Raw genomic sequence first — 27,584 nt, 5'->3', positions numbered from 1 at the left:
TTTGTGTTTATCTTATGTATGAGAATAAATTACAGATGATATGGGGTAATGGGACTGAGTGTTATCCAGTGCAGTTAAAAAGTCGCTGTAAGAGTACAGGGTAACACAATCCCAAAAGATTTTAAAAAAACCTATAGGGTTTCAGAACGTTTTCAAATCAAACCAAAATCTACAAACAACAGCTGACAGAAAAAACACTGAGCAGCATCTATACAAATAAATTCGTAGTTAACGTTTCAGTCTAGTGAAAGCTCTCTGACCATACAATTTAGACGCACTCGGCGAGACCTGCTGAAGAGAAACTACTGGTTGTGCAATATCTGACAACAGGAAACAAAAGCATGAAAAATATGATGCATGTCAAGGAACTACTTTTACACCGCAGAGTGTATTTTAATAATTTGTAAGGTGCGTGAGAAGTGGCGATTCAATCCAGAGGCAACTTCACAATTTTGCCCGCTATTCAGCTCTCTTTAATCTCAATTCGGATTAATTCTGGTATGAGAATTATCTCCCTTGATTAGTATTTCCCTGACATAGTAATGTAATTCTCAGGGTAATTTCTAAAATGTACTCAATTATTATTTGTAACAATAAACTAAAATAATTCCTGAACCTCTTCCAAATATGGTACATGTCTACCCAGTCTCTCCATAACAAAGTCTTCTCAACCCCACTATCCAGCAGTATCTTTGTTTCTCTTTGCACGATGATACCTGACCAGCTTAGTGTTTCCAGCATTTTCTGTTTTTATTTCAAATTTACAGTACATATGAAACACTGTCACAACCAATGCTCATCTCAAATTCTGCTTTGCTCTCTAATAGAATTTTGTTTGTCTTTTACCTTATTCGCCTCAAGAGGTTTCTATAACCCATTTTGATATTAAAACATATTCTGATGAAAGATCACCAGCCTGAAAGGTTAATGCTACTCTTTGCAGAGATTGAGCATTTCTAGCATTTTACATACCACTGTGGACAATTCTAAGGTTAAAACACCATGTCAAAACTCTACGCCGGAGACTTCCAAAATAAATCTGCTGATGCTTTGTGTAATCATGTACATGTAATAACTTGTATTTATAGGGGTTTCACAAAAATATCTATAACACAAACAAGAATGAACCACATAAGGAAATATTTGCATAGCTGACCTATAGCAAAACTAAAGTGGTACATTTTAAAGAGAATTGTAAAAGATTGGAAGATGTTAATTTTTTTGGATCCAGGCAGCTGAAATGAAAAGATGCCATTTACAGATGGAAATTAGGATGGCATTCAAGACCAGAACTAGAGAGAACCAGTAAACTACACAGAGATAGTGTTTTATGCTCCAGGATGCTTAGAGGGAGAGTTGCATGCTGACTTATCAGAACAATACAGTGGCCAAAGGCATTGCTCCAGATGTATGTCATGCAGTCAGTCCTCAATATGACAACTGCATTAAGATTTCCTTGCTGATAGTTCATTAACTTCAGAAATCGGACTCAAAAGATTACATTTTACAAATAGATATTACAAAATTGTGTGTCTGGTATAAGATAACTTTATTTCTGGCAAATTGTGTCTAACCAGCTTGATAGTGTTTTTTGACGTGGGAAATGTGTTGAAGTACACATGGAATTCCAAAATACTTTGGCGAAGTCCTCCATCAGACTGAATACCTTGGAATAAGAAAGATGCAGCATTAGGGATAGAAAAATGTCCAACTAACAGGAAACTCAGTAGAAATGAAAGTTGGTCTTTCAAATTGGAGGGTAGTGTAGATGGAGCTCCATTGGGGTCAGTACAAGGACCAATGCATTTGAAAATGTATACTAATAACTCTGAAACAGGTTTACTGGGTGCTATTTCTTGGAGGTGCAGTGACCTGCAAGGAGGATAGTAAGAGCCTTGAAGGGGTTAAGCGTCAGGCTAGTACATTGAGTGGATAGATGTTGAGAAATGTGAAGTGTTGTAATTTGGTAGCAGGATTGAAAAGTGAAACATAGAGGGCACAATTCTAAAATGGGGTAAAAGAACAGGTAGATCATAAGATATATGTAAAGATCAGTGGAAGTGGCAAGGCAGGTTAATTGGTTAAAACACATTGGGGATCCTGGGCTTTATACATTGAGCTACAGAGAAGAGCGAAGTAGCTATGATGAAGCTTAATACTGTAGTTGTTGCTGAACCAGTGCTTCATAATGTCCTGTCTGGGCATCACCAGGAAATAAGTGATGGGTTTAGTTCTGTGGAAAGGCTGGAGAAGATGGGATGTTGCTTCTGGGAACTGAGTAGTGTCAGAGGATCGGCCTGAGGTCGTGAAATTTATAAATTGGGGAGATAGAAAGAAACTGTTCCCTTGGTGAAAGGGTCAACAAACTAAGGGACATGGAATGAAAACAACTGGCCAAAGATCCAAATCAAACACAAAGAAAATAAAATGGTCAGGGTCTGGAATGCACTGTCTTGGTAGTGCTGAAGACATATTCAATTATAGTGTTTTAAATGGAATTGGATATGTATCTGAAAGAAATGGGATATCAATTCACTGGATTACCTTTGAATGGTAGTACAGATATGACAGGGCAAATGGTCTCACTGCATGCTGCAAGATTGAAAAGACTAGGCTTGTATTCACTGGAGTTTAGAAGGATGAGGGGGAATCTTATATAAACATATACAATTATAAAAGGACTGGACAAGCTAGATGCAGGAAAAATGTTCCCAATGTTGTGTGACTCCAGAACCAGGGGGCCACAGCCTTAGAATAAAGGGGAGGTCATTTAAGAATTTTTCACCCAGAGAGTTGTGAATTTATGGAATTCCCTCTCACAGAGGGCAGTGGAGGCCAAGTCACTGGATGGATTTAAGAGAGAGTTAGATAGAGCTCGAGGGGCTAGTGGAGTCAAGGGATATGGGGAGAAGGCAGGCACGGGTTATTGAAAGGGGAAGATCAGCCATGATTGCTGTTAATCAGTAAAATATAAACTACATAATTACCAGCTTTATTTCTGTTACTATGTAGTTTATGACACAGCAGCATAAAAATCAAGAGGTCTATATTATGCTCTTTCTTTGTATATCTTACTGTAATATTTGAGTATGAAAAGTAAACACATTCATTCACTGGGCTTTATTGCACACAAATACCGCCCCCGACTGTTCAGCTCTGGTAATAACATGCAACAACTAACCAGAATAGCTATTAAATCTGCAAGGTGCTCAAAATCATTCAGTGCAGCAACCTAATTTCACACAGCCTTAGAAAGTGGCAAAAATGAGACATTGTTCTACAGGCTGTTTCCCCAATTCTCTAAGAAGGGATTGTCAGTCTTCAATGCTTCTACCAAGAAGAAAGGCAGTCATCAATATTCTTCGAAGATAGAATAGAAGACACAAAATGCTGGAGTAACTCAGCGGGTCAGGCAGCATCTTTGGAAAAAGGAATAGATGATGTTTCAGGTCGAGACTCTTCACCAGACCCTTCAGTCTGATGAAAGGTCTCAACCCGAAACGTCACCTATTCCTTTTCTCCAGAGATGCTGCCTGGACCCGCTGAGTTACTCCAGCATTTTGTGTCTGTTTTCAGTGTAAACCAGCATCTGCAGTTCCTTCTTACACATCAATATTCTTCACTGCATGTTGATTTAACATCCTCAAGTCCACAATATACAGTTCTTCATTGAAAATGCTTTTGCACCAAATCTCTCAGAGATATGCAGGGATGACAAAAAGTTTGGTCAGAAGTAAATGTTAATGAGTGTCTTAAAAGGCAGGAGAGGGAAGTAGCGGGCTTCAGGAAAGAAATGTCAGAACTCACGGCTAATGTAATTGAAAGCACAACTGGCAAATGTGTAATTATGAAAATCAGCATTGCATTAGTGGATACAGTATTCTTCAGGCAGAATTAACAAGCTAATGCAAAGTACAGAAAAGTACATATCAAATGGAGGAGAATATCAGAGGATGCAGGACGATTTGGAAGTCTGATCATAAATACATCATCTAAAGCTAGTAAAGAGTTTTCAAATGTATTCTTGTAATTTAGGTCTCATCATAAGGTCAGAAATTAGTAACCATTACAAACTGTCCTGAGATGGCAGTGGTAAGTTTTATTTTCAAACTATTGTAATATGTTTTGAAGAAACTCCCACAATGATACTTGGATTTTAACCTAATAAAGAAGTATATTCCTTGTAGTGGTTTGATAGAATTGAAAGTGTGTCTCCATGCTCGTGAGGGCAAAGGGCTGACCACATCAGAAGTCACACACAAGCAAAACTGGATAAGGTTTCCCTCTCTTGAGGGAGTCTACTGCACAGATGATAATCTGACTGATTTATGATCATTTTTATAGGTTACAACTTTGAACATTTCCAGTTGCTTTCTCAGAATCCCAATTCGCTATCCTTAAACAGCCATGTTGGGATTTGAACTCTCCTGCTCCAAATTCATTCCAATATCACAACATAACCAGCACACCTTTTTAATTATTAAATCAAATGCAATAAGAATTGTCGTGTTGTGGCTTTTATAATCTTATGTTCAAAATAATTATTGTATTTCTTTCTTGGGCAGAAATCTGCACGTGCATCGTTCGACCAGGAAGAATAGGTATACCCAGTATCAGGAAGATCCCAGATATTAAGTATTGTTTCTGAAAACCTCTGAACACTTAATTCGCAATGTTTTCAAACACTGTCCCTATTTTGGATGAACTGACATCAAATAAGCATGAGCAAATTACAAAAACACAAATTCTAAGAAAATAAGATGTAGTAATTATTCAAATGCGATCTATCATTAACTTGTGTTTTCTTTTCTATTTCAGCTGTACAAGTCCTGTACCCATTCAATAATCTTGTAAGCAGGCATTCAAAATGGTGTCCAATATGTTATAAGAACCTGACGTTTACCCTTAAACCACCGAGACGAAAATATATTTTGGAATACACTTTACTCTTTGAAAAATGTGTATTCCAAGAAAATATATCTTGGAATACACGTTGAATCTTTGCTCTCATACATTTTAATCTTGCCTTGGAAAATAAAATTGACAACTCAAAAAAATATCAAAATACTATAGTTATTGAATACGTGAAATAAATATAGAAATAGATTTAAGCATTGTCCGCAGAGAGAAAGAACAGTAATGGGGAAGGAAAGAATACAACAGAGGGATCACTGATAGCATGGAAAGTGGGAAAGACTACACAACAGAAAGTGATGCAATGATTGCTTGTGACCTTTGGTCACATTAGGAAGCAATTGGAAGACTTGACCCTAAGCAGCATCATTCACAAACTCAGGACATTCCAAAGTATTCTAGAGCCAATAATTTGAAGTGCATTTATTAATGAAATATTGGAAACATTGCAAACAATGGAAATACACAAAATGCTGCAGTAACTCAGCAGGACAGGCAGTATCTCTGGATAGAAGGAATGGGTGAAATTTTGGGGTGAGACCCTTCCTCAAGGATCTGAAGAAGAGTCTCGACCCAAAACATCACCTATTTCTTCTATCCAGAGATATTGCCTGTCCCGCTGAGTTACTGCAGCATTTTGTGTCCATCTTCGGTGTAAACCTCCATCTGCAGTTTCTTCCTACACATAGAAATTGGGAGGTCATGTTACAGTTATACAAGATGTTGGCAAGGCCGCATTTAGAGTGTTGTGTTCAATTTTGGTCACCATATTATAGGAAAGATGTTGCCAAGCTTGAAAATGGTTCAGAGAAGATTTACCAGGATGTTGCCAGGACTCGAGGGACTGAGCTATAGGGAGAGGTTGAGCAGGCTAGGGGTATATTCCTTGGAGTGTAGGAGGATAAGGGGTGATCTTATTGAGATGCACAAAATTATGAGAGGAATAGATCGGGTATACGCACAGTCTTTTGCCCAGAGTAGGTGAATCGAGAACCAGAGGACATAGCCTTAAGCTGAGAGGGGGAAGATTTAATGGGAACCTGAGGGGTAACTTTTTTTTATACAATGGGTGGTGGATGTCTGGAATGAGCTGCTGGAGGAGGTAGTTGAGGCTGGTGCTATTGCAGCGTTTAAGAAACATTCAGACAGGTACATGGATTGGATAGATTTAGAGGGATATGGACCAAAAGCAGTCAGGTGGGACTATTGTAGATGGGGTATGTTGGTCCGTATGGGCAATTTGGGTCGAAGGGCCTGCTTCCACGCTGAATGACTATGACATTTGTGCCCAACCCTCTGGACTGACTTATTATCATCCTATCTCAGACAAGGGAGCTACAAACGGAGTCATGGCCCCAGATGTTGAGATCCACTGGATTAGGCGAATCTTTGTCATAATTAAAACCATGCACAGGTCTATGCAGATGAGTCCATTCCATGTTATTAGAACTTCTTACAGCATTTTAAATAGTTTGCTGGGTCACTTCAGAGGGCCATTAAAAGTCAACTTTTAACACCACATATGGTTCAGTTTGGGCACATTTCATTCCGTGAAAACCCAATCAGTTTTGTACTAATGCTGTTGTTTTATCTTAACCTTTCAGATAAGCTTTTTACTTAATGTATTTCACTGTGATCTGACTCTAAATCCCTTAGCTATCAAGGTAGAATTTGTTGGAGGTGGAAATTGAGAATGTGGGAAAATAGAAAAAAGACTAATGTAAGATTGGTATAAATGGATGGTTGACAGGCTGTGCAGACTCAGTGGGTCAAAGGGCCTACTTCTTGTTGTATGACTCTATGATTCTCAAGTGCAATTTGAATTTGCGTCTACCGCTCTGACTAGAGTTGGAGTGTTTCCTATTATCACTTGGTTCTTGGGCATTTGATTAAAAACATAAGGACATGAAAGCTCTTGCTTTAATCCAATGCTGCAGCTCAATTTCCCCCACTCTCTCTCTCTCCATATTCCTTCATTCCTTTAGTCCAATTTCTAGGCTTAAATTACCTCAATGATCGAGCATATACTGCATGCATCTTTGCAGAGTCAAATAATTTCTGATAAATCGTGCAGTCTTGCATCAGTAAAACAAAATAAAAAGACAGAGTTCTATCCCACTCCCTATACATTATCTTTATTTAACCAAATTAGCACCACCCATTTCCTCGTTCTCACTGCGTTTCTAGCAGCTTCTATGACAATTTATAAGAAATACACAGTAGAACTACAACAATCATCGAACAATGACATAATCACTAGATTCCTGTAACAAAGAGGCACCAGGAAGTCAAACCTGCAAAGTTCCCCCCTTGTTAATGCAGTGCAACCTCCCAGGCTCATAGGTTACCTGCTTTACATGTCCCATCTTAGTCATAATAAGCACAAAGTAGCAGCTAGAAAGGAATGGCCCTGGAAATGAACATTGCTTCTGGACCACACTGAAGTACTCGACATTGGATCAAACAGTGGGATGGAAACCTTTTGCCAGCCCCTACCACTTTTGAGCCAGTATTTCTGCATTTTGACCACTACATGGCAGAAGCACAGAATAGCAAGGACAAAGACTCTTCTATGGATTGGAGAACCACAGAAGGGAAGTTTGTCAGAAGTACTTCATAGAAACATAGAAAATAGGTGCAGGAGTAGGCCATTCAGCCCTTTGAGCCAGCACCGTCATTTCAATATGATCAAGCCAAATCATCCAAAATCAGTACCCCGTTCTGGTTTTCCCCCCCATATCCCTTGATTCCCTTAGCCCCAAGAGCTAAATCTAACTTCAGCAAGTTGATGAGGCCTGAGAGTCTGAGGTGGATAAATAATCAAAAGGGGGAGGGGGGGGGGGGCTACTTATCTTTACCCTTCTGCCTATTGTACAAGGAAGACTGGTCATTAAATCTTTTTTTTTGTGGAGACAACGTCCTGTTAGTACATACAGGATAGTGGCCCAGCAAAATGGAACAGATGCTGAATGGGACAGAATTACAATGAAATCAAACACCTCAAACAAAATATACCTGAGGAATTGTGGGCAACCAGCAGCACAATTAGATTCCATCAATCTGTCACCACTTTATCAAGACTCATTATTGATGCATAAATGTGGACAATACTTCAACCCTACGGACATTATTGTCCAGTTCTCCATCTTGCCAGAGATGGAGATATTCACTATGGATTGAAGTGATCAGTTACTTTAGCAGCTCCTTGTAATGGAGTCTGTCTGTGAATAGAAACATAGAAAATAGATGCAGGAGTAGGCCATCGGCCCTTCCTTCTGTACCTGCCTTCTCTCCATACCCCCTGATCCCTTTAGCCACAAGGGCCACATCTAACTCCCTCTTAAATATAGCCAATGAACTGGCCTCAACTACCTTCTGTGGCAGAGAGTTCCAGAGACTCACCACTCTCTGTGTGAAAAATGTTTTTCTCATCTCGGTCCTAAAGGATTTCCCCTTTATCCTTAAACTGTGACCCCTTGTCCTGGACTTCCCCAACATTAGGAACAATCTTCCTGCATCTAGCCTGTCCAACCCCCTAAGAATTTTGTAAGTTTCTATAAGATCCCCCCTCAATCTTCTAAATTCTAGCGAGTACAAGCCGAGTCCATCCAGTCTTTCTTCATATGAAAGTCCTGTGAAGATCATAACCATGACAACATGCTATAATGACTATAAATTATGTAACATGTTACCATACAACAATCACGAGCAAAAGAAGATCTAACCATCTTCCTTTGAAATTGAACGCCATTATCATCATCAAATCCATCAGCATCGAAATCTGGTGACCTTGGATCAGAACCTTAACTGGGCCCAAACAGAAATATTGTGGCTGCAAGAGGTCAGAGACTAGGTATCCAATGATGTTTCTAATTTACCGTGGTTAATATTTCAGGGGAAACAGAAAAAGTAATTGTAATATTTGAAGATAGACTTTCCCCTATGTCAGTTTCACACAGCAAAGGACAAAGTGATTTCAAATACCCTCATTATAAATAAAACACAATTATACACAGGCATGGTGTCAGAACAACGTTCTTGCCCTCAACGTCAGCAAGACCAAGGAGCTGATTGTTGACTTTAGAAAAGGGGGAGTCAAGGATCTATGAACCTGTCTTGATTGGTGGGTCAGTGGTGGAGAGTAAACAAATTCAAGTTCCTGGGCATGGATAACCATGATCCGAGCACATTGATGCAGTCATAAAGAAAACACTTCCTGGTATGTTGATGAATACTCTGTGGAACTGCAGGTGTATGGTCGAGAGCATATTGACTGGTTGCATCATAGCCTGGTTCGGCAACTCAAATGCCCAGGAGTGACAGAGATTATAAAAGTGGTGAGCACTGCCCCGGCTATCATGGGTACTAACCTCCCCACCATTGAAAGCATCTATAGGAGGCGCTGGATCAAAAAGGCAGCCAGCATCATCAGGGTCCCACACCACTCTGGCTATGCTCTCATTTCACTCCTGCCATCAGTAAGGTGGCAAAAGAGTCTGAAAACAGTGACCTCCAGGTTCAAAAACAGCTTTTCCCCCCAACAACCATCAGGTTTTTCAACAATGTAATCACCAATTAAACAATAAACTCTCTTGGTTGCAACTGAGTTTTGGGCTTGTTTGCTCCAATGTTGGGCTATTTTTATGTTACTATACTTTCTATGAGTTTACATCTGTTATGCTGCTGCAATTAATAATTTCATTGTTCTGTTTTCAGTATATATGATTGAACACTCTTGATTCTTGACTACCACCGTTAGGAGTTTATAATTAAACTATATCTACTGCTGTAGCATTTTTACATTGTCGAGTTAACTACTGGATGCTACAGTTGATGCATAAGTCTAATTAAATTGCAGGCTTGACAAGTTAATATAGGATGTCTCTATTTTGCTACTTGTGTATTTGCATTTAATGAGAGGCTGGTGTCATACTACACATGCTCCACTTGCTGCCTTCTATTAAGGCACATCATTTTGTTAGGTCTCAGGCAGTCAAATATTTGATTTTCCTGCTGTATTCTGTACACCGCACTCAAGGGTTTGCAATTAAATCAAAATTGCAATTGAGCATTTCAAACAATATACAGAAGAACTGGTGGGACCGAGTTATAACACAGCATTTATGTCCTTCAGCACTGTTGGGATAAACCACAGGTCTTTGAGATGAAAACTGCTGTGATATTTCATAGAAATGGAGGGGAAAATAAAGGATAAGTCAGCTCACATGATCAGAATGAGACTTTAAAAACAACAGAGTACCTATAAGCTGCAGTAATGTTTCTCTCTGAAATTTGCAGCTTGATGAAGAATATTTAAATAAAGCTTAAGTAAACATCTACAAAGAAATAAGGCCAGTTTCCAAACTGCATCAATGATTACTCCACCGTCAAGCAAGAAACGGACTTGCGGAGAGACCGATTTTCAAAGTACGTGAGCAGCAGCAGAATGTCACTTGTTTGCAAGTTAATGGAGTGAAAGCTGGAAATAGATCAGAGTTTTAAACTGTTGTGTTGCACAAGAGCTGCGTTCATAGTGATCGCTGCGCATTTCCATGTCCTTTTTAAAACTGCTTTATCACTGTCCAGTTTCAGACCCACATGGTGGGAGCAACAAGCATTCAAATATCTGCTACCCCTGTTAACCTTGATTTGTACTGGGATTTAGTTGAAGATGAAATGGGCACAAGAACCCTATTCAAAATTAATTTATGCATCATTTCCCTGGTTGGAACACACTGATAAAAACTGACCACACTATGGCACTCAACGAGCAATTTCCCCTCGCACAACTTATGAGAAGAGCATGAAAAGGAAATGGCAAATCGGACCATCGTGGTTGCCATGGTTTAAATTTTCTTTAAGTTGCTTTTACTATCCAACAGTTTTTCAGAACGTCTGCAAGAGAACCTTGTTCCTTGCACACAAGCTTTGTGTTTAACATTATCTGCGTTTGTAGTAATTGTGTCTTGCTTCCCTGCACCAATGTTTTAATTTTTTATGCAATCTTCAACTTGCATACTTTAACGAGTTATACGAGTTAGAAAAGGGGTTTAGGAGTGACTGAGCTTTTAGTTGACAGGTTGAGATTTAAGGCAGCTTTTAAACGCCTCAAAGAAACAACGGGGGTTGAGGGACACATAATGAGGGAGTTCATGTTAGCAGAAGGCCTGAAAAGATAATTAGAAATTCACCTCCAGATGATTGGTGGGTATATAAAAGTTTGAGCAGTGGGTGTGGAAGTGAACATCAAACTGGAGGTTAGAGACAAGGCGAGACTGAGGGTAATTTGGAAAAGGGATTGATTTTGAATTCCATGTATTGAGGATGGGGTGAGGAGTAAAGGGGCTGTCCCACTGCGGCGACGTAATTGGCGAGTTTAGAAGAGTTTGCCCTCAACTCATACTCACAAGCATTGTTGACACGAGGTCCTAGGAGGTTTTTGTAACTCTCCTTCATGCTCGAGAGTCGTCCCCGCTTACTCGAGGCCTCAGCTGGGTCCCAGCGTATTTTTCAACATACTGAAAAATGCCCGCGAGTGAAAAAAGGTCACCATGGAAAAAATTGTTTTTTTTTTTACTCGTAGGTTTAGTCGAAGGTCATAATAGGTTGGCATTTTATTCGTACGTAATCAAGGGTAGTCAAAGGTAATCGAAGGTAGTCGTAGATAGTCTTCAACATAGTCGAAGGAGATTGAAGGAGGTCGTCTTCACTCTCCACTATTCGGTGTCCAATTTTCCCGAAGCTAGTCTTCAACATAGTCGAAGGAGGTTGAAAGAGATCTTCTACATAGTCGAAGGAGGTCTTCAACATGACACTTTTTCAAACTCTTCTAAACTCGCCAGGTCGCTGCATTGGGACAGCCCCTTAGGGATGAGCTTGAAAGAAGGCGCAGGGAGGTCTTTTTGAGAAATTATAAATTATGGATATGGAGATTTGAAAGCTCTGGAAAATTAGTGCAAATATTACCTATTTAGTTAAGAAATAACAAATCCACGACAAATGTCATGCAGTGCAAAATTAACTCCCAATAGCAGTAGTACAATTACAAATCATGGCGTGAAATTATGCCAAAAACTGCAAGCTTTTTCCTCTGTAACAAAATCTGTAAAAGGCAAGTCCCAAACCTCCGCAACATTGACCAACACTGCTATTCAGACTGTGCTCCGACACCAGACACGTGGAAGTCAGCCATAGAGCTTGAATTTCCACTGTTTCCATAATTCTTTAATGTCAGAGAATATCAGACACATTGACAAATATCTGAGTTCTTTGACAGCAGGTTTAGAAGCTAGGAGAAGCTGTCAAAGTACCGTTTCGTGAATCTGTGGGTTTTGCGATCAAAAGGCCTTGCACCCACAGCAGGGCCTAATCAATCAGATCAGAGCCGGCATTGAGTCATCGAATCATACATCACAGAAGCGAGCCCTATGTCACATCACATCCATGCCAACTTTTTCAACCATCTATACTCATACTCATTTTCCCACTTTAAGATTGTATCCCTCAAGACATTTGCAGCAGAGGAACCATTCAATGGGAATGGCGGTTTAACAAATAGCAAAGTGGCTCTAAGTAAATTCCAGGCCTATATTTCTCTCCACCGTTAATTACCCGTATTCTCTGTTGACCCACAACATGAAAACAGGGTTTATAAGTCAACAACACATTTTCAGAAAATGTCTCCTTGAGGTCCTTTGTGCTGCTACACTAGTTTGTGCTTCAGAGCTTCTCCAACTTACTGGTCAGAACGGAGAACAAATCGGGAATCTGCAGTTTATCATTAAGGTTTACCAAAGTTCAAGCTCTGCTGCTGAACTCCCAGAAGAGAGTGGCATCGAAATGCAGTCAGAATGACAGTGTCCATCAGCTGTGCAGCAGTTACAGAGATTAAAAGCCAACCATTCATTCCAAAAAACACTCTACATTTCAGGCCACTATTACCAACTGCTGGAGATTCTCTCTTGCAAATGTATTTCCAAATGTATCTTAATGCCCCTTTTCATAAAGATGATGTTAACACCGAAAGTTAATTTAGAAGTTGTCAATCAGAAATAAAGTCAAGGCAAAAAGATATTACATTTTCTAAAGATAGGTACAAAAAGCTGGAGTAACTCAGCGGGACAGGCAACATCTCTGGAGTGAAGGAATGGGGGTGACGTTTCGGGTCGAGTCCCTTCTTCAGACTGGGTGGAAAAAGTTTTCTTCTAAAACTGAGAGCATATTCAAAATGATCTAAGATGAAAAAGCCGAATTCAATGTAGCTATTACAATGTATTTTGGAGTAAATTATTATGACTGGAAGAGAGATGACACACTTGCTGACATTCACCAACTTAAAGAATAAACCAGTTTGACAATATATGAACTACAAAAAGAGGAATCATTTTTTTGTCCAGAAATGTATTTTCTTGGCATCTGTTTGTACTGTTAAAATTGATTACAGTACAGAGCTCCTTCACCAGGTTGCTCAGAATTGAGAATGAATATAGCCTTTCTCTTGCTGGGTCAGACAACTGCAAGAAACAGCACTTGCTACGAGGTCAAACTCAGAATATTGCCCCTCAGGTAAAGCTCCAGTTTAAATTAAATAAATGTTATGTGTATTAAAAGAAATATGAGATTAACTTTTATTTTTATTTTTACTCTGAATTCCATTTGCTAATGCAACAATATTCAAGATTTACCTCCCCAACCATCCCCTCTGCTAAATCCATGCCAGACAATTCATATACTGGCCCCAAATGTTTTCATTACCTTTGTTCAATACACTGCGTGGTTGCCGCTAGCCATCTGGTCACCCCTTAATTTTGATTTTTGCCAAGTTTTGGTTCAGTGGAAATGTGGGGAGATTAGAGCAATCAAATATAAAAGCTGTCAACCAAGATGGATAAATACACAAAATAAGCTTTTTTCACTGCACCTTGAAATATCCCCCCAAAACCTTTCTTCATCCATACCATTAAATGCTTCAGATGTTAATGAGTAAACATGTCTTAATATACTTTAATGAACAATCACTTTCAATCCATTTTGGGGTGCAAGCATGATTTGAATTCTATCCTGCCACTGGGAATATGATTCTACAGGGAGCTATTAGGAAAAGCCCCGACCAGCCATATAATTATTACAAAAAAAATCGCAGCATCTATGGTGCGAAGGAAATAGGCGACTTTTCAGGTCGAGACCCTTCTTCAGACTGACGTGGGGGTGGGGGAGGTGGGAAGAAGAAAGGAATAGGCGGAGACAGTGGGCTGGGGAGGGGAAAGAAGGAGAAAGGACTACCTGAAATTGGAAAAGTCAATGTACATACCGCTGGGGTGTAAACTACCCAAACAAAATATGAGGTGCTGCTCCTCCAATTTACAGTGGGCCGTACTCTGGCCATGGAGGAATCCCAGGACAGAAAGGTCGGATTCGGAATGGGAGGGGGAGTTGAAGTGCTGAGCCACCGGGGGATCAGGTTGGTTATTGCGAACCGAGCGGAGGCGTTGGGTGAAGCGATCGCCAAGCCTACGCTTGGTCTCACCGATGTAGAGCGCTGACACCTAGAGCAACGGATGCAATAGAGGTATAACAACATTTAAAAGACATTTGGACAGGTGCAGGGTAGGAAAGTTCAGAGGGATATGGGCCAAACACAGGCAGGTGGAACTAGCGTACATGGGCACCTTGGTCGGCAAGGGCCTAAGTGACAGTTTCCATTCTGTATGGGACTATGACTATGTTTTTTTCCCCTTTGTGGGCCAGTTAACCTCATATACAAGGTCTTTGGATACCGCATAGGATTTTACGAATCCGCAAATACGCTTATGTCATGCTAACAATATTTAAGAACTTCCAATGGCCTGTGAGGCAACGTTTCTTCACAATGCCAAACCTATGTAATTCAAAGAGGCCAAATGATGTGGTAAAATGCCAAGCACAAATGGCTGGGTTGACAAGCCAAGTGGTCCACAAGTCAAGATTTATGGCCACCTTACTAAACAACAAATTACCTCTGATCACATGGAAACCAGTAGATTAATTCCATAGTGCAGCCAGTGTTGCTATATTTAGAACAAATTGATAAAGATAGAGTGTGAATTAGGAAAATAATTTGCCTCAAGCATTTTAACTAAACTAACTAGGTAATGATAAACATAGAGGTTATTCAAATAAAAATCTCACTGGGGAGAGAATAATGTGAAAGGTCTCAAGAGTCTAATATCTAATTTCTGGATGCCAACATTTACTTATTTTGGAAGTTAATTAAATAATCGGACTAACATAATGCAAGTGCCTTAAAATATCATGTCATCAGATTTCCTAAAGAGCTTATTTGGCTCTATCCGCATCTGATGCCCTTTTAGTGCTCGATGTTTAGTTATAACAAATGGTTAATGTTACCGTGACACTGATTTTAGGTCACTGAACAATGCATTCAGTTTTATAGCTTTATTAATACTTTGTGCTAATGAGGTGAGAAAGCTATTATTATATAGTGTTTAACATATTCATTTCAGGTATATTTTTTTCTCATCCTACATCACACTGCTATTTATTTACTAAACTACAAAAGGAAAATTAATAGTTTTATCGCATTTGGTGGTTTTTTATTTAAAAAATGCTAAACAGAGAAGTCCTTACTTGCTAATGAGTTTTGATGTAGACTAACACCCTTTCATCAGATTACCTCAAAAACAAATCCAAACTTATTTTTATACCAAAGCAAAGCTTTATTGAATGAAGAGAAAGAGGGAAGCTTTGAGCTACATCACCATGCCATTATACAAGAGGCAGAAAAAATGGTTAGCTCAATAAGATGATTTAATAACACCCTGGTACATGGATTCTGAAGCTGGTGAATTCTTCATCTGCATAGTTATCAACACGCTCCCTATGTGTTAAAGTCCTCACCCATTAATAAAATGGTCAAATATCCGACTGTAAAATGTACCACTTTTATTATTTACCATTGTCAAGAGTCTCCACTTCTTCCCAGCCACTCAACTCACTCCTTCCCCCACACCCGTCCCCAAAACGCAAATGTAACTGAAGTGTGAAAATGAAGCAAAATGAAGCAGGCTCCAATGGCCTCCACGGAATGATAATGTTGGAGATCATAACTAACCCCTTCACATCAACCTGCTTGTCAATCCTATTTCTAGCAATGTAGGAAAGTATTATGCCGCCTTGTCAGATGGAGAGAAAATGGGAACTTTGATTAAGGCATAAAGTTATTAAAAAGAGAGGGCTACAAAGAATCCAGTCATTGAGATTGTGAAAGAGTTTAATAGTTGGGCTTCTCAGCCACGAGGATTTTGTTGGGTTATTTACACAGAATCTGACCAAAATCTGCAATGCAGTCTAACTAGGTTATGGTGGCAGACTTAGAATGTAGGTTTCCCGACCAGCACTTGAATTGCCATGGCATAAAAGAGTATTGATGTAATGTGGGTAAATAGGATTGGTACAGATGGATGCAACAGTCTGCACAGAATGCTGTACAAGTAATGATTTATTTACCTCATATAGCTGTCCTGTAAAAGCAGCGATATTTCTTGCATTGTTAATTCACAATCTCTAAAATTCCCTCACCCCGGAGTCTCTGACTCATAAATCTCTACTCCCGAGATGCTCATCATATCGTGATCCCCAACCTATTATCTGTGGTTCTGAAACAAATGCTGTTTGACAACACAGCTTTGATGCTCACTGCTATGTCAAATGTGCCATATGAATGAATAACTTTATGAATCCATTCTGAAAGCTGAGTTTTAATCACAATGGCTTTAAACACTTAGTTATACGCCCTTGGCACTGGGATCAATCTCACCTTTTCTATATCTCCCATAATTAACTGATGAAATTCTTTTTTGAAGTCACTGGTGAAATATAGAAAGCATAACAACCAATTGTGCACAGCTTGCTCTCACAAACAATATGAATAAACCGATAATCTATTTTAGAAGTGTTGATTTACCGATGGAAATGGGACAAAATCCCTGTTCTTCAAATATTAAAAAACCCATGGAATGTTTTCTGTCCAGCTGGGAGAACAGATGGGGCTTTGGTTTTTAACATTTCATTCTGGCCTAGATTTGCGTACTCAAGACTTTGAAGTGTGACCAAAGATTCACAACGTGGTGGCTCAGAGGCAAGGATACCACTGATTGACCTGGCTGATTTAGGTCAATAATATTTGTTGATCATATTACTTTCGTTGACCATTGGCCGACTAAGGTTAGTCGTTAAGCTTCAAATATATTACAAATCCCAGTTCAATTGCCAGTTGTTTTGAAGCATATCTAGCTATTTCAGTGCTCTCGTTGGAGAGCTTTTGCAACCTATTTCATTCCTGTACACTTGCTGAATTAACATTCATGCTCCTTTCTTCACAATGTAAATATTTACTACAGGTAAATTTGCAATTTCTGAACTGCATTTCTCTCCTATACCTCATCTGGTTTCTAACAGTAAACTAAAATGTAAAAGGATTGTAGTTAGGTTAGTAACAATTTAGAAACAGTGGCCTAATTTTTTAGACCATAACACAGAGGGTATGTCTCATTCCTCCACTTCAGAACTATTCTAATGAGGATATTTTTTCCTAATTTGCAGCCAATTTCTTATTTGCTTTCCAAAGTTTACCCCCAGATCTCCATAGTATTGTGTTTTTAACAGCCTTTCATCTTAAACTCTACCAAATGACTAGAAATCTGGACACAATCATTAGGGTTTTCCAGCACACTGGATTAGAATTCTGTCAGAGATCAGTTAGGCTGATCAAACAAGTTAAAGGTCCTTTAACTGAAACTTTAACTCTTTCTCTTTTTACAGATGATGGTTGATCACTGCCAGTTGTTTTCAGCACTTTGTTTTATTTTTGAATTAGGCAACTGTAATATTTAAAATTGTCCTCTTTATGGATCACAATGGATTGCCATAAAACAAAATATTGTGCATGCATTTTATATATTTGATCATGGGATACAAGCATCTCCGGAAATGGCAGCATTTATTGTAGCCCTGAGCTGAAGCAGTTAAGTCAATCAAAGGAGGTTCAGGGCCACCAACAGATCAGGTTGGGTATGAATGGCAGATTTATTTTCTTGAAGAACAGCAGTGAACTAGTTAGATTTTACTTTAGTTTAGAGATACAGCGCGGAAACAGGCCCTTCGACGACCAGCAATCCCTGTACAATAACACTATCTTACACACACCAGGGACAATTTACAATTATACCAAGCCAATTAACCCACAAACTAGTTAGTTATAACAATCCAGTGGTTCTATGGTTACCAGTGCAGAAAGTCAAGGTTTTTTTTTAAATTGTTTAAATTTAATACCCCCTCAGCTATGGAGGGATTCAAACTCATGTCTCTGGTACATTGATCCTGAACCTTCCTGCTGGTTGATCATGTTTACAATTTATTCCTTAATACCCAATTCAAGAACAATTTTTTTCATATGATTGGCACGGTGGTGCAGCAGTAGAGATGCTGCCTTATGGGCCTGTCCCACTTAGGCGATTTTTCAGCAGATTGCCGGCGACTGTCAAGTTGCCGGCAGTCGCCTGAAAAACCAGCAACTGGAACGGCGACTGTCAGAGTGGAACACACACACACACATCGCTTCCTTCACCAGCCCGTTATGCAGGCGGTGGACAGGGCAAGCGGGGGGAGCGCTGTCTAAAAAATTCACACGGTGCAAAGCCAAGGTGAAACAGACACACCGCGATGAACAGGAAGGTTGGTGCTGTAAAAGGACGGCTAAAGCACAGTGCACGGTAAGTCCTTTAAAAGGGGGGGGGGGGGGGAGAGGAGTGGAGACAACTTTTAAGAAACCAGAGATATACGGCTGTGAAGCTCGGCGGACATTTAACATTACCGGTCGGTTATCCTTGGTTCTGAAAACTACTGCTTACCTATTTTCCCCCCCAATGAGCCAATGAAATTAACCGGTCAGCACCGGCTACAACCTATGAGAACCTTCGACCTCCCGGCAACCCATTAGGACCTCCTGGCGACCCACCTACGGCTCGAGAATTCTCACTACTCTCCATGGCAGCTTCATACTAGTCACCGCTAATTTTTCAACATGTTGAAAAATTCACGGCGACCATAATGAGGCCGCGACTAGTTTCCAGATTACGGGAACTGCTCACGACCATAAAGGCGACTCCCCGGAAACCACCCGCAAACATGTGCTGACTGCATAGTCTCCTGCAGTCGCCTGTGGGACAGGCCCATTATAGCGTAAGGGACCCGGGTTTGATCCTGAGTACGGGTGCTGTGAGTACGGAGTTTGCACCTTCTCCCCGTGACCTGCATGGGTTTTCTCCGTGATCTTCGATTTCCTCCCACTCTCCAAAGACGTACATGTTTTGGCTAATTGGTTTGGTATAAATGTAAATCGTCCCTAGTGTGTGTAGGATAGTGTTAATGTGTGAGAATCGCTGGTCGGTGCGGACTCGGTGGGCCGAAGGGCATGTTTCCACGCTATATCTCTAAAACTAAAACAAAAAAAAACTAGACCTCCTAGATGCCATCTCCTGGAAAATCCTGAAAGTCCAAATCTAGAAGCTCAGCAGGTGAAGTCAACAACTTACCACCAAAAATAATCAGGCACACAAAATAAATGCTGACATTGCCAATAACACCTAATTGTCCAATTGATGCACAGCAATTTGTAGTGACCTTATGTTGGATGGAAAAAAAGTTTGAGGGAAGAATTAACAATGAGTTTCATGCAAAAGATTTTGTAAATTAGAACACCACTTTAATAGAAGAAATGAAGCACTTGAGGAATCAACAGTCAAATAACCAGAATGGGATGGGGCTCTGTGAAAGGGGAGGCAGATATACAGAACCTTAATTACACTGAATTAGAGGTATTTTCAAATAAAGCTTCAACTAAAAATGCATATGCAATTTTTTTATTTCTGACATTAATCAGAAAGGTGGATAATATTGGCATATCCCTAAATACTGAACATGACAAAACTTGTTGGTTTTCCCAGCAATCTATAAACAACTCAACCGTTACACCATAGTGTACATGTTCTCTAGTTTTCACAATGGCAGGCAGTGACTAGTGGGGTACCGCAAGGCTCAGTGCTGGGACCCCAGCTATATACAATTTATATTAATGATCTGGATGAGGGAATTGAAGGCAACATCTCCAAGTTTGCGGATGACACTAAGCTGGGGGGGCAGTGTTAGCTGTGAGGAGGATGCTAGGAGACTGCAAGGTGACTTGGATAGGCTGGGTGAGTGGGCAAATGTTTGGCAGATGCAGTATAATGTGGATAAATGTCAGGTTATCCACTTTGGTGGCAAAAACAGGAAAGCAGACTATTATCTAAATGGTGGCCGATTAGGAAAAGGGGAGATGCAGCGAGACCTGGGTGTCATGGTACACCAGTCATTGAAAGTAGGCATGCAGGTGCAGCAGGCAGTGAAGAAAGCGAATGGTATGTTAGCTTTCATAGCAAAAGGATTTGAGTATAGGAGCAGGGAGGTTCTACTGCAGTTGTACAGGGTATTGGTGAGACCACACCTGGAGTATTGCGTACAGTTTTGGTCTCCAAATCTGAGGAAGGACATTATAGCCATAGAGGGAGTGCAGAGAAGGTTCACCAGACTGATTCCTGGGATGTCAGGACTTTCATATGAAGAAAGACTGGATAGACTTGGCTTATACTCGCTAGAATTTAGGAGATTGAGAGGGGATCTTATAGAAACGTACAAAATTCTTATGGGGTTGGACAGGCTAGATGCAGGAAGATTGTTCCCGATGTTGGGGAAGTCCAGGACAAGGGGTCACAGCTTAAGGATAAGGGGGAAATCCTTTAGGACCGAGATGAGAAGAAACTTTTTCACACAGAGAGTGGTGAATCTCTGGAACTCTCTGCCACAGAGGTTGAGGCCAGTTCATTGGCTATATTTAAGAGGGAGTTAGATGTGGCCCTTGTGGCTAAAGGGATCAGGGGGTATGGAGAGAAGGCAGGTACGGGATACTGAGTTGGATGATCAGCCATGATCATATTGAATGGCGGTGCAGGCTCGAAGGGCCGAATGGCCTACTCCTGCACCTATTTTCTATGTATCTATAACAAGGATTGGTCAACAAAACACAAATCACAATTTGAGTTTTCAAAAGCATAAATATTCAAGTGCAAATCTCTGCAAGACTTAATGAAAAGTTAGTTATTTTGCAAGTTAGTTATTTTGATTAAATCAAATAAGTAATCCACTGATGAAGAAAACCTGAAGGGGTCACGTTATATATTCATCCTGTGAAATCAAACAGTTTAGCTCATTTTACCCGGGCATATCTTAATCACCTGTTTGTCCATCTTCAAAAAGATGTACATTTTCAGCTCAAATCACAGCAAATTATATGATCCATTTTTGGATTAATTTTACTGCATAATTTAGGATCAGTGCAAATTTACACAGCACAGCAAGGGTCACAGTTGTATTTGTCAGCAGTAAACCCGCACTGTATAATGCATTCTGACAATTGAATGAGTTAAAAAGATAAAGCTAATGTAATATATCAAGGAGAGAGAATAAAAGCCAAATGAAGTTATGTGCTGGTGGTTCAAAGATTTGCAAGTTATCATTTGGGAATTCAATATGCAAACATCAGAGAATCTGTAGAATTCTTAAGGCCAATGCTGAAAGAAGATTCATCCTTCGCATGCTAATTACCATCTTACAGAAAGTGAACATGCAAGCTGCAACAATTTGGTGTTTCAGAAGTAAAGCCCAAATTATAATGCGCTTTAGACTCTAATTCAGATACCATTTGTCACATATTTATAAACTAAGATTGACGTGTTTCCATCTGATTTGACCATCCTCCTCAATTTCATTCACAAGCTTGTGCTTTTCACTGAAACACACTACAAATTCTGTTAATCAAGCAAACAGAATCCCATATTAATACCAAAATACAAAATAATTACATATTTGGACCTGTTCAAGCATCAAACCAGAATATAACATGAGGATCTCTGATACGTCTAAATAGGCCATATATCTATTGCATTTGGGACATCTAGCAAGGGCAGGATCTGCACAGTAAATGGTAGGCCTCTGGGTAGTGTTGTTGAGAAGAGGGATCTAGGAATGCAGGTGCATGGTTCCTTGAAGGTCGAGTTGCAGGTAGATAAGGTGGTTAAAAAGGCTTTTGGCACATTGGCCTTCATCAGTCAGAGTATTTAGAATATTGTAGGTAAGACAAAAATGTTGGAGAAACTCAGCGGGTGAGGCAGCATCTATGGAGCGAAGGAAATAGGCAACGTTTTGGGTCTCGACCCGAAACTTTGCCTATTTCCTTCCCTCCATAGATGCTGCCTCACCCGCTGAATTTCTCCAGCATTTTTGTCTACCTTTGATTTTCCAGCACCTGCAGTTCCTTCTTAAACATTTGTAATATTGTATTCAGTTCTGGGCACCATGTTATTGTAAAGATATTGTCAAGCTTGAAAGGGTTCAGAGAAGATTTAAGAGGACATTGCCAGGACTAAAGGGAGAGGTTGAGTAGGTTGGGTTTTTATTCCTTGGAGCACAGGAGGATGAGGGGTGATTTTTTAGGTGTACAAAATCATGAGGAATAGATCAGGTAGATGCACAGTCTCTTACCTGGAGTATGGGGAATCTAGGTCCAGAGGGTATAGGTTCAAGGTGAAGGGGAAAAGATTTAATAGGAATCTGAGGGGTAACGTTTTCATAAAAAGGGTGATGAGTATATGGACCAAGCTGCCAGATGAGGAAGTTGAGGCTGGGACTATCCCAATGTTTAAGAAACAGTTAGACAGGTATATGGATAGGACAGGTACACAAAATTGCTGGGGAAACTCAGCGGGTGCAGCAGCATCTATGGAGCGAAGGAAATAGGCGACGTTTCGGGCCGAAACCCTTCTTCAGACTGATGGGGGGTGGGGAAAGAAAGAAGGAAAAGGGGAGGAGGAGGAGGAGCCCGAGGGCGGGCGGATGGGAGGGTAGGAGGAGACAGCTAGAGGGTTAAGGAAGGGGAGGAGACAGCACGGGCTAGCCAAATTGGGAGAATTCAATGTTGATGCCATAAGGACGCAAGGACCCCAGACGGAATATGAGGTGCTGTTCCTCCAATTTCCGCTGTTGCTCACTCTGGCAATGGAGGAGACCCAGGACAGAGAGGTCGGATTGGGAATGGGAGGGGGAGTTGAAGTGCTGAGCCACCGGGAGTTCAGGTAGGTTATTGCGGACTGAGCGGAGGTGTTCGGCGAAACGATCGCCCAACCTACGCTTGGTCTCACCGATGTAAATCAGCTGACATCTAGAGCAGCGGATGCAGTAGATGAGGTTGGAGGAGATGCAGGTGAACCTTTGTCGCACCTGGAACGACTGCTTGGGACCTTGAATGGAGTCGAGGGGGGAGGTGAAGGGACAGGTGTTGCATTTCTTGCGGTTGCAACGGAAAGTGCCCGGGGAGGGGGTGGTGCGGGAGGGAAGGGAAGAATTGACGAGGGAGTTGCGGAGGGAGCGGTCTTTGCGGAAGGCAGACATGGGGGGAGATGGGAAGATGTGGCGAGTGGTGGGGTCACGTTGGAGGTGGCGGAAATGGCGGAGGATTATGTGTTGTATTTGCCGGCTGGTGGGGTGAAAGGTGAGGACCAGAGGGACTCTGCCCTTGTTGTGTGTGCGGGGATGGGGAGAGAGAGCAGTGTTACGGGGTATGGATGAGACCCTGGTGTGAGCCTCATCTATGGTGGCGGAGGGGAATCCCCGTTCCCTGAAGAACGAGGACATTTCCGATGCCCTGGTATGAAATGTCTCATCCTGGGAACAGATGCGGCGTAGGCGGAGGAATTGGGAGTAGGGGATGGAGTCTTTACAGGGGGCAGGGTGGGAAGACGTGTAGTCCAGATAGCCATGTGAGTCAGTGGGTTTGTAATGTATGTCGGTCAGGAGTCTGTCCCCTGCGATGGAGATGGTGAGGTCAAGGAATGGTAGGGAAGTGTCGGAAATCGTCCAGGTGTATTGGAGTGCCGGATGGAAGTTGGTGGTGAAGTGGATGAAGTCAGTCAGTTGTGTGTGGGTGCAGGAGGTGGCACCAAAGCAGTCGTCAATGTAGCGGAGGTAGAGGTCGGGGATGGGGCCCTGGTACGTCTCGAACAAGGATTGTTCAACGTGCCCGACAAAGAGGCAGGCGTAGCTGGGGCCCATGCGTGTGCCCATAGCTACGCCTTGTGTTTGGAGGAAATGGGAGGAGTCAAATGTAAAGTTATTGAGGGTGAGGACCAACTCCGCTAAGCGGAGGAGAGTGTCAGTGGCTGGGTATAGGTTGCTCCTCTGGTCGAGGAAGAACCGGAGGGCTCTGAGGCCATCCTGGTGGGGGATGGAGGTGTAGAGTGACCGGACATCCATGGTGAAGATGAGGGGGTGAGGGCCCAGAGAGTGGAATGCGTGGAGGCGGCGGAGAGTGTCTGAGGTGTCTAGAACATAGGTGGGGAGGGATTTGACCAAGAGGGATAGGATGGAGTCAAGGTATGTGGAGATGAGTTCGGTGGGGCACGAACACGCAGAGACAATGGGTCTGCCGGGAGAGCCGGGTTTGTGGATTTTGGGGAGAAGGTAAAAACGGGCCGTGCGGGGCTGGGGAACGATGAGTTTGGAGGCTTGGTCAGGTAGGGCGTGGGAATTGATGAAGTCGGTGATGGTGCTAGAGATGGTGGCCTGGTGCTCGTCAGTGGGGTCATGGTCCAAGGGTAAGTAGGAGGAGGTGTCCGAGAGTTGGCGCGTGGCCTCAGCTTTGTAGAGATCGGCGCGCCAGACTACCACGGCACCTCCCTTGGTAGGACAGGTTTGGAGGGATATGGACCAAGCGCAGGCAGGTGGGACTAGAGTAGCTGGGACATGTTGGTCAGTGTGGCTGAAGGGCCCGTTTCCACACTGTTTCACTCTATGACTCTAATATAATGCTGCCGTTAAAAGAACGCAAATCAGTACATTAGAGTAATTGGCCCTTCGGCCTACAATGTCCATGTGGAATGTGATGCCATGTTAAACTAATCTCCTCTGCTGCACATTATCCATATCACTCCACTCCCTACATGTCCATGTGCCTATCTAAAAGCCACTTAAATGCCACTACCATATCTGCCTCCACCACCATCCCTGGCAGCATATTCCAGCACCCATCTCGTTCAGTGCTCATTCCAGGCCCCACACATCTCCTTCAAACTTTGCTCCTCTCATCTTGGAATCTGCTAATCTTTGATAATTCCCTCCTGGGAAAAAGTTCTCATTGTCTACCCCATCAATGTCTCTCATAATTTTATATACTTCTTTCAGGTCTCCCCTCAACCTTACAACGTTCCAGAGAAAACAATCCAAGTTTGTCCAACTACCCTCTAACCCAGAAGATAGACACAAAATGCTGGAGTAACTCAGGGGGACAACCAGTATCTCTGTAAGGAATGGATTACGTTTCGGATCAAGACCCTTCTTCAGACTGAGTAAACTACTTCTGCTCCCTCACCAAAACCTCTGCATCTTTCCTGTATTAGAGTGACCAAAACTGCACACAATACTCCAAATAACTCCAGATCATGGGCCATTTAGATGTCGCATCAGGACTGTGAATCCAATAAAGACTAGAGGAGATAGGTTTACAAATTAAGAAACAATATGTAGCATACATTATAAAAAACTTAGCAAGTTTTTATTTTAATTATTTCAAATGTGTCTGAATATTAGAGATATTTAAAGCAACAGTTTTGAGAACTGGCATAGCACCTCTCCTTGCTTTTACTTTCTGATAAAGCCAGTAAGAGGTGTTATTTTGGCAACACCCCAGATGGCCAGTCACCATCTGGATCATGCTTCCTGACTTGTGGTGCAAAGGGTCAGTGACACAGGTCCTCTGCAACTGGCCCAGGTAGGTGCAGGCATGTAGGACCAGGGGAAGGAAATGACCAGATCTAGCATGATCCTGTTAAATATCATAATTTGGGGGCGGCACAGGGGCACAGCAGTAGAGTTGCTGCCTTACAGCGCCAGAGACTCAGGTTTGATCCCGAGTACAGGTGCTGTGTGTTGAGTTTGTATGTTTTCCCTGGCTCTTTCTGGGTGCTCCGGATTCCCCCCACTTTCCAAAGACGTGCAGGTTTGGAGATTAATTGGCTTCTTTACAATGCCCCTAGTGTGTAGGATGAGAAACTGGGATAAAAGGTGTAAATGATTGAAGGAACACAGGTCTAGAGTTTAAGTAACTAGTGTATGGGTGATCATTGGCCGGCGCGGACTGAGAGGGCAGAAGGTCCTGTTTCCACACTTTATCTCTAGACACAAGCTTTGCCAAGTTACTCCAGCAAGCCATTAATGATCCACCGTTTACTGCAAGCCATTCTGCCTTCCTCATTCTGTTAACTGTGAAATAACATTTCAGGAACCTCAACTTGGTCAAAGAAAAAAAATAGTTGAAGGAGATATACAGAGAGAAGCTCCTTTTAGAAAAAAATACATTTTGGGAGGAAATTAAGCAAGGAAATTAACCATAATTTGATTAATACCCACAGAAGGGTGCCAAAGGAAAAAAAAAAGTTTATTTATGTGTCACTTATTCCATTTTACATCAACCAGTTCAACAATGCACTTAGAAATTTGCTGAACAGGGAGGCTACACAGAGCTGAAATTAATCATTAGACTGACCTACCCTTCCAACTCCATTCAGGTAACTTTACCCAAAGCACAGATATTAAATAAAAAGGAAATTGGTATTCAAAAGGTATTCAAAAGGGATGCAAGTTACATAAACAGGCACTGATTGAGCAATGTCTTGTTTTGCTATAAAAAATGGACTTTGATAAAGATTTCAAGTTCACACCTTGACATTATATACACATTGCTGTCCACCATAGTCAATTTCCTTGTAAATACGTCTTATCTCTGTAAACAAATGTACAGTCACGCATGGTCAAAGTACACCACAGGGATAAGTGGGTGTTGTGCTTTGCAAACTATGCAAACCTTAGCTAATCAGAGACAGCCACATTTAAATGAATGATGGCCAAATCATATATATTCATATATACACACACACACACACACATATATACATATATATGCACACACATATGCACACGCATATATAAACACACATGCGCACACATATATAAACACACATGCGCACACATATACACATATATGCACACATATATGCACACATATATATATACATACACATATATGCACACATACATATATACACACACACACAATTAATACATGTGTTTGTATGCTGTAATTAGCTAAACATTTATTGTCCATCCCTAACTGCCCCTAAAATTGTAATCTTTTAGAAAGCAAAAAAACAGCTACATCAGTGAGCCTGGAGTCACCGGTAATGGCAGATTCGCTCTCTGAAGGACATTAGTGAATCCGGTAGGTTTCTAATGATAATCTGATAATTTCATAAGTCACCAATAATAACACCATTATGTTTAATTCCAGATTTTCTTTTATTGAATTCATGAATTTAAATTCCTCAATTGCCAAGGTGATCATTTTTCACTAGATGAACCGTCTCCCAGAGACCAGTCCATATCCTCTGCATCAACCTAGGGTTTGAACCCAAATGGACCAGTACATACTTACAATACTAGCATTTCCACAGCAATGGCAATTGCCCACG

The 27,584-nt window shown here is 41.3% G+C and overlaps 1 protein-coding gene across 2 annotated transcripts in view; it reads right to left on the bottom strand.

The window, feature by feature from the left end:
• tsc22d1 (TSC22 domain family member 1) overlaps positions 1 to 27,584 on the bottom strand; it is a 180,807-nt gene that overhangs the window by 9,358 nt on the left and 143,865 nt on the right. The window lies entirely within an intron of this gene.

This window comes from Amblyraja radiata, chromosome 14, assembly GCF_010909765.2.
Source record: "Amblyraja radiata isolate CabotCenter1 chromosome 14, sAmbRad1.1.pri, whole genome shotgun sequence".
Lineage (NCBI taxonomy): Eukaryota > Metazoa > Chordata > Chondrichthyes > Rajiformes > Rajidae > Amblyraja > Amblyraja radiata.
Note: the sequence above shows the minus strand (reverse complement) of the source record. Positions and strands in the feature narration are given on the sequence as shown.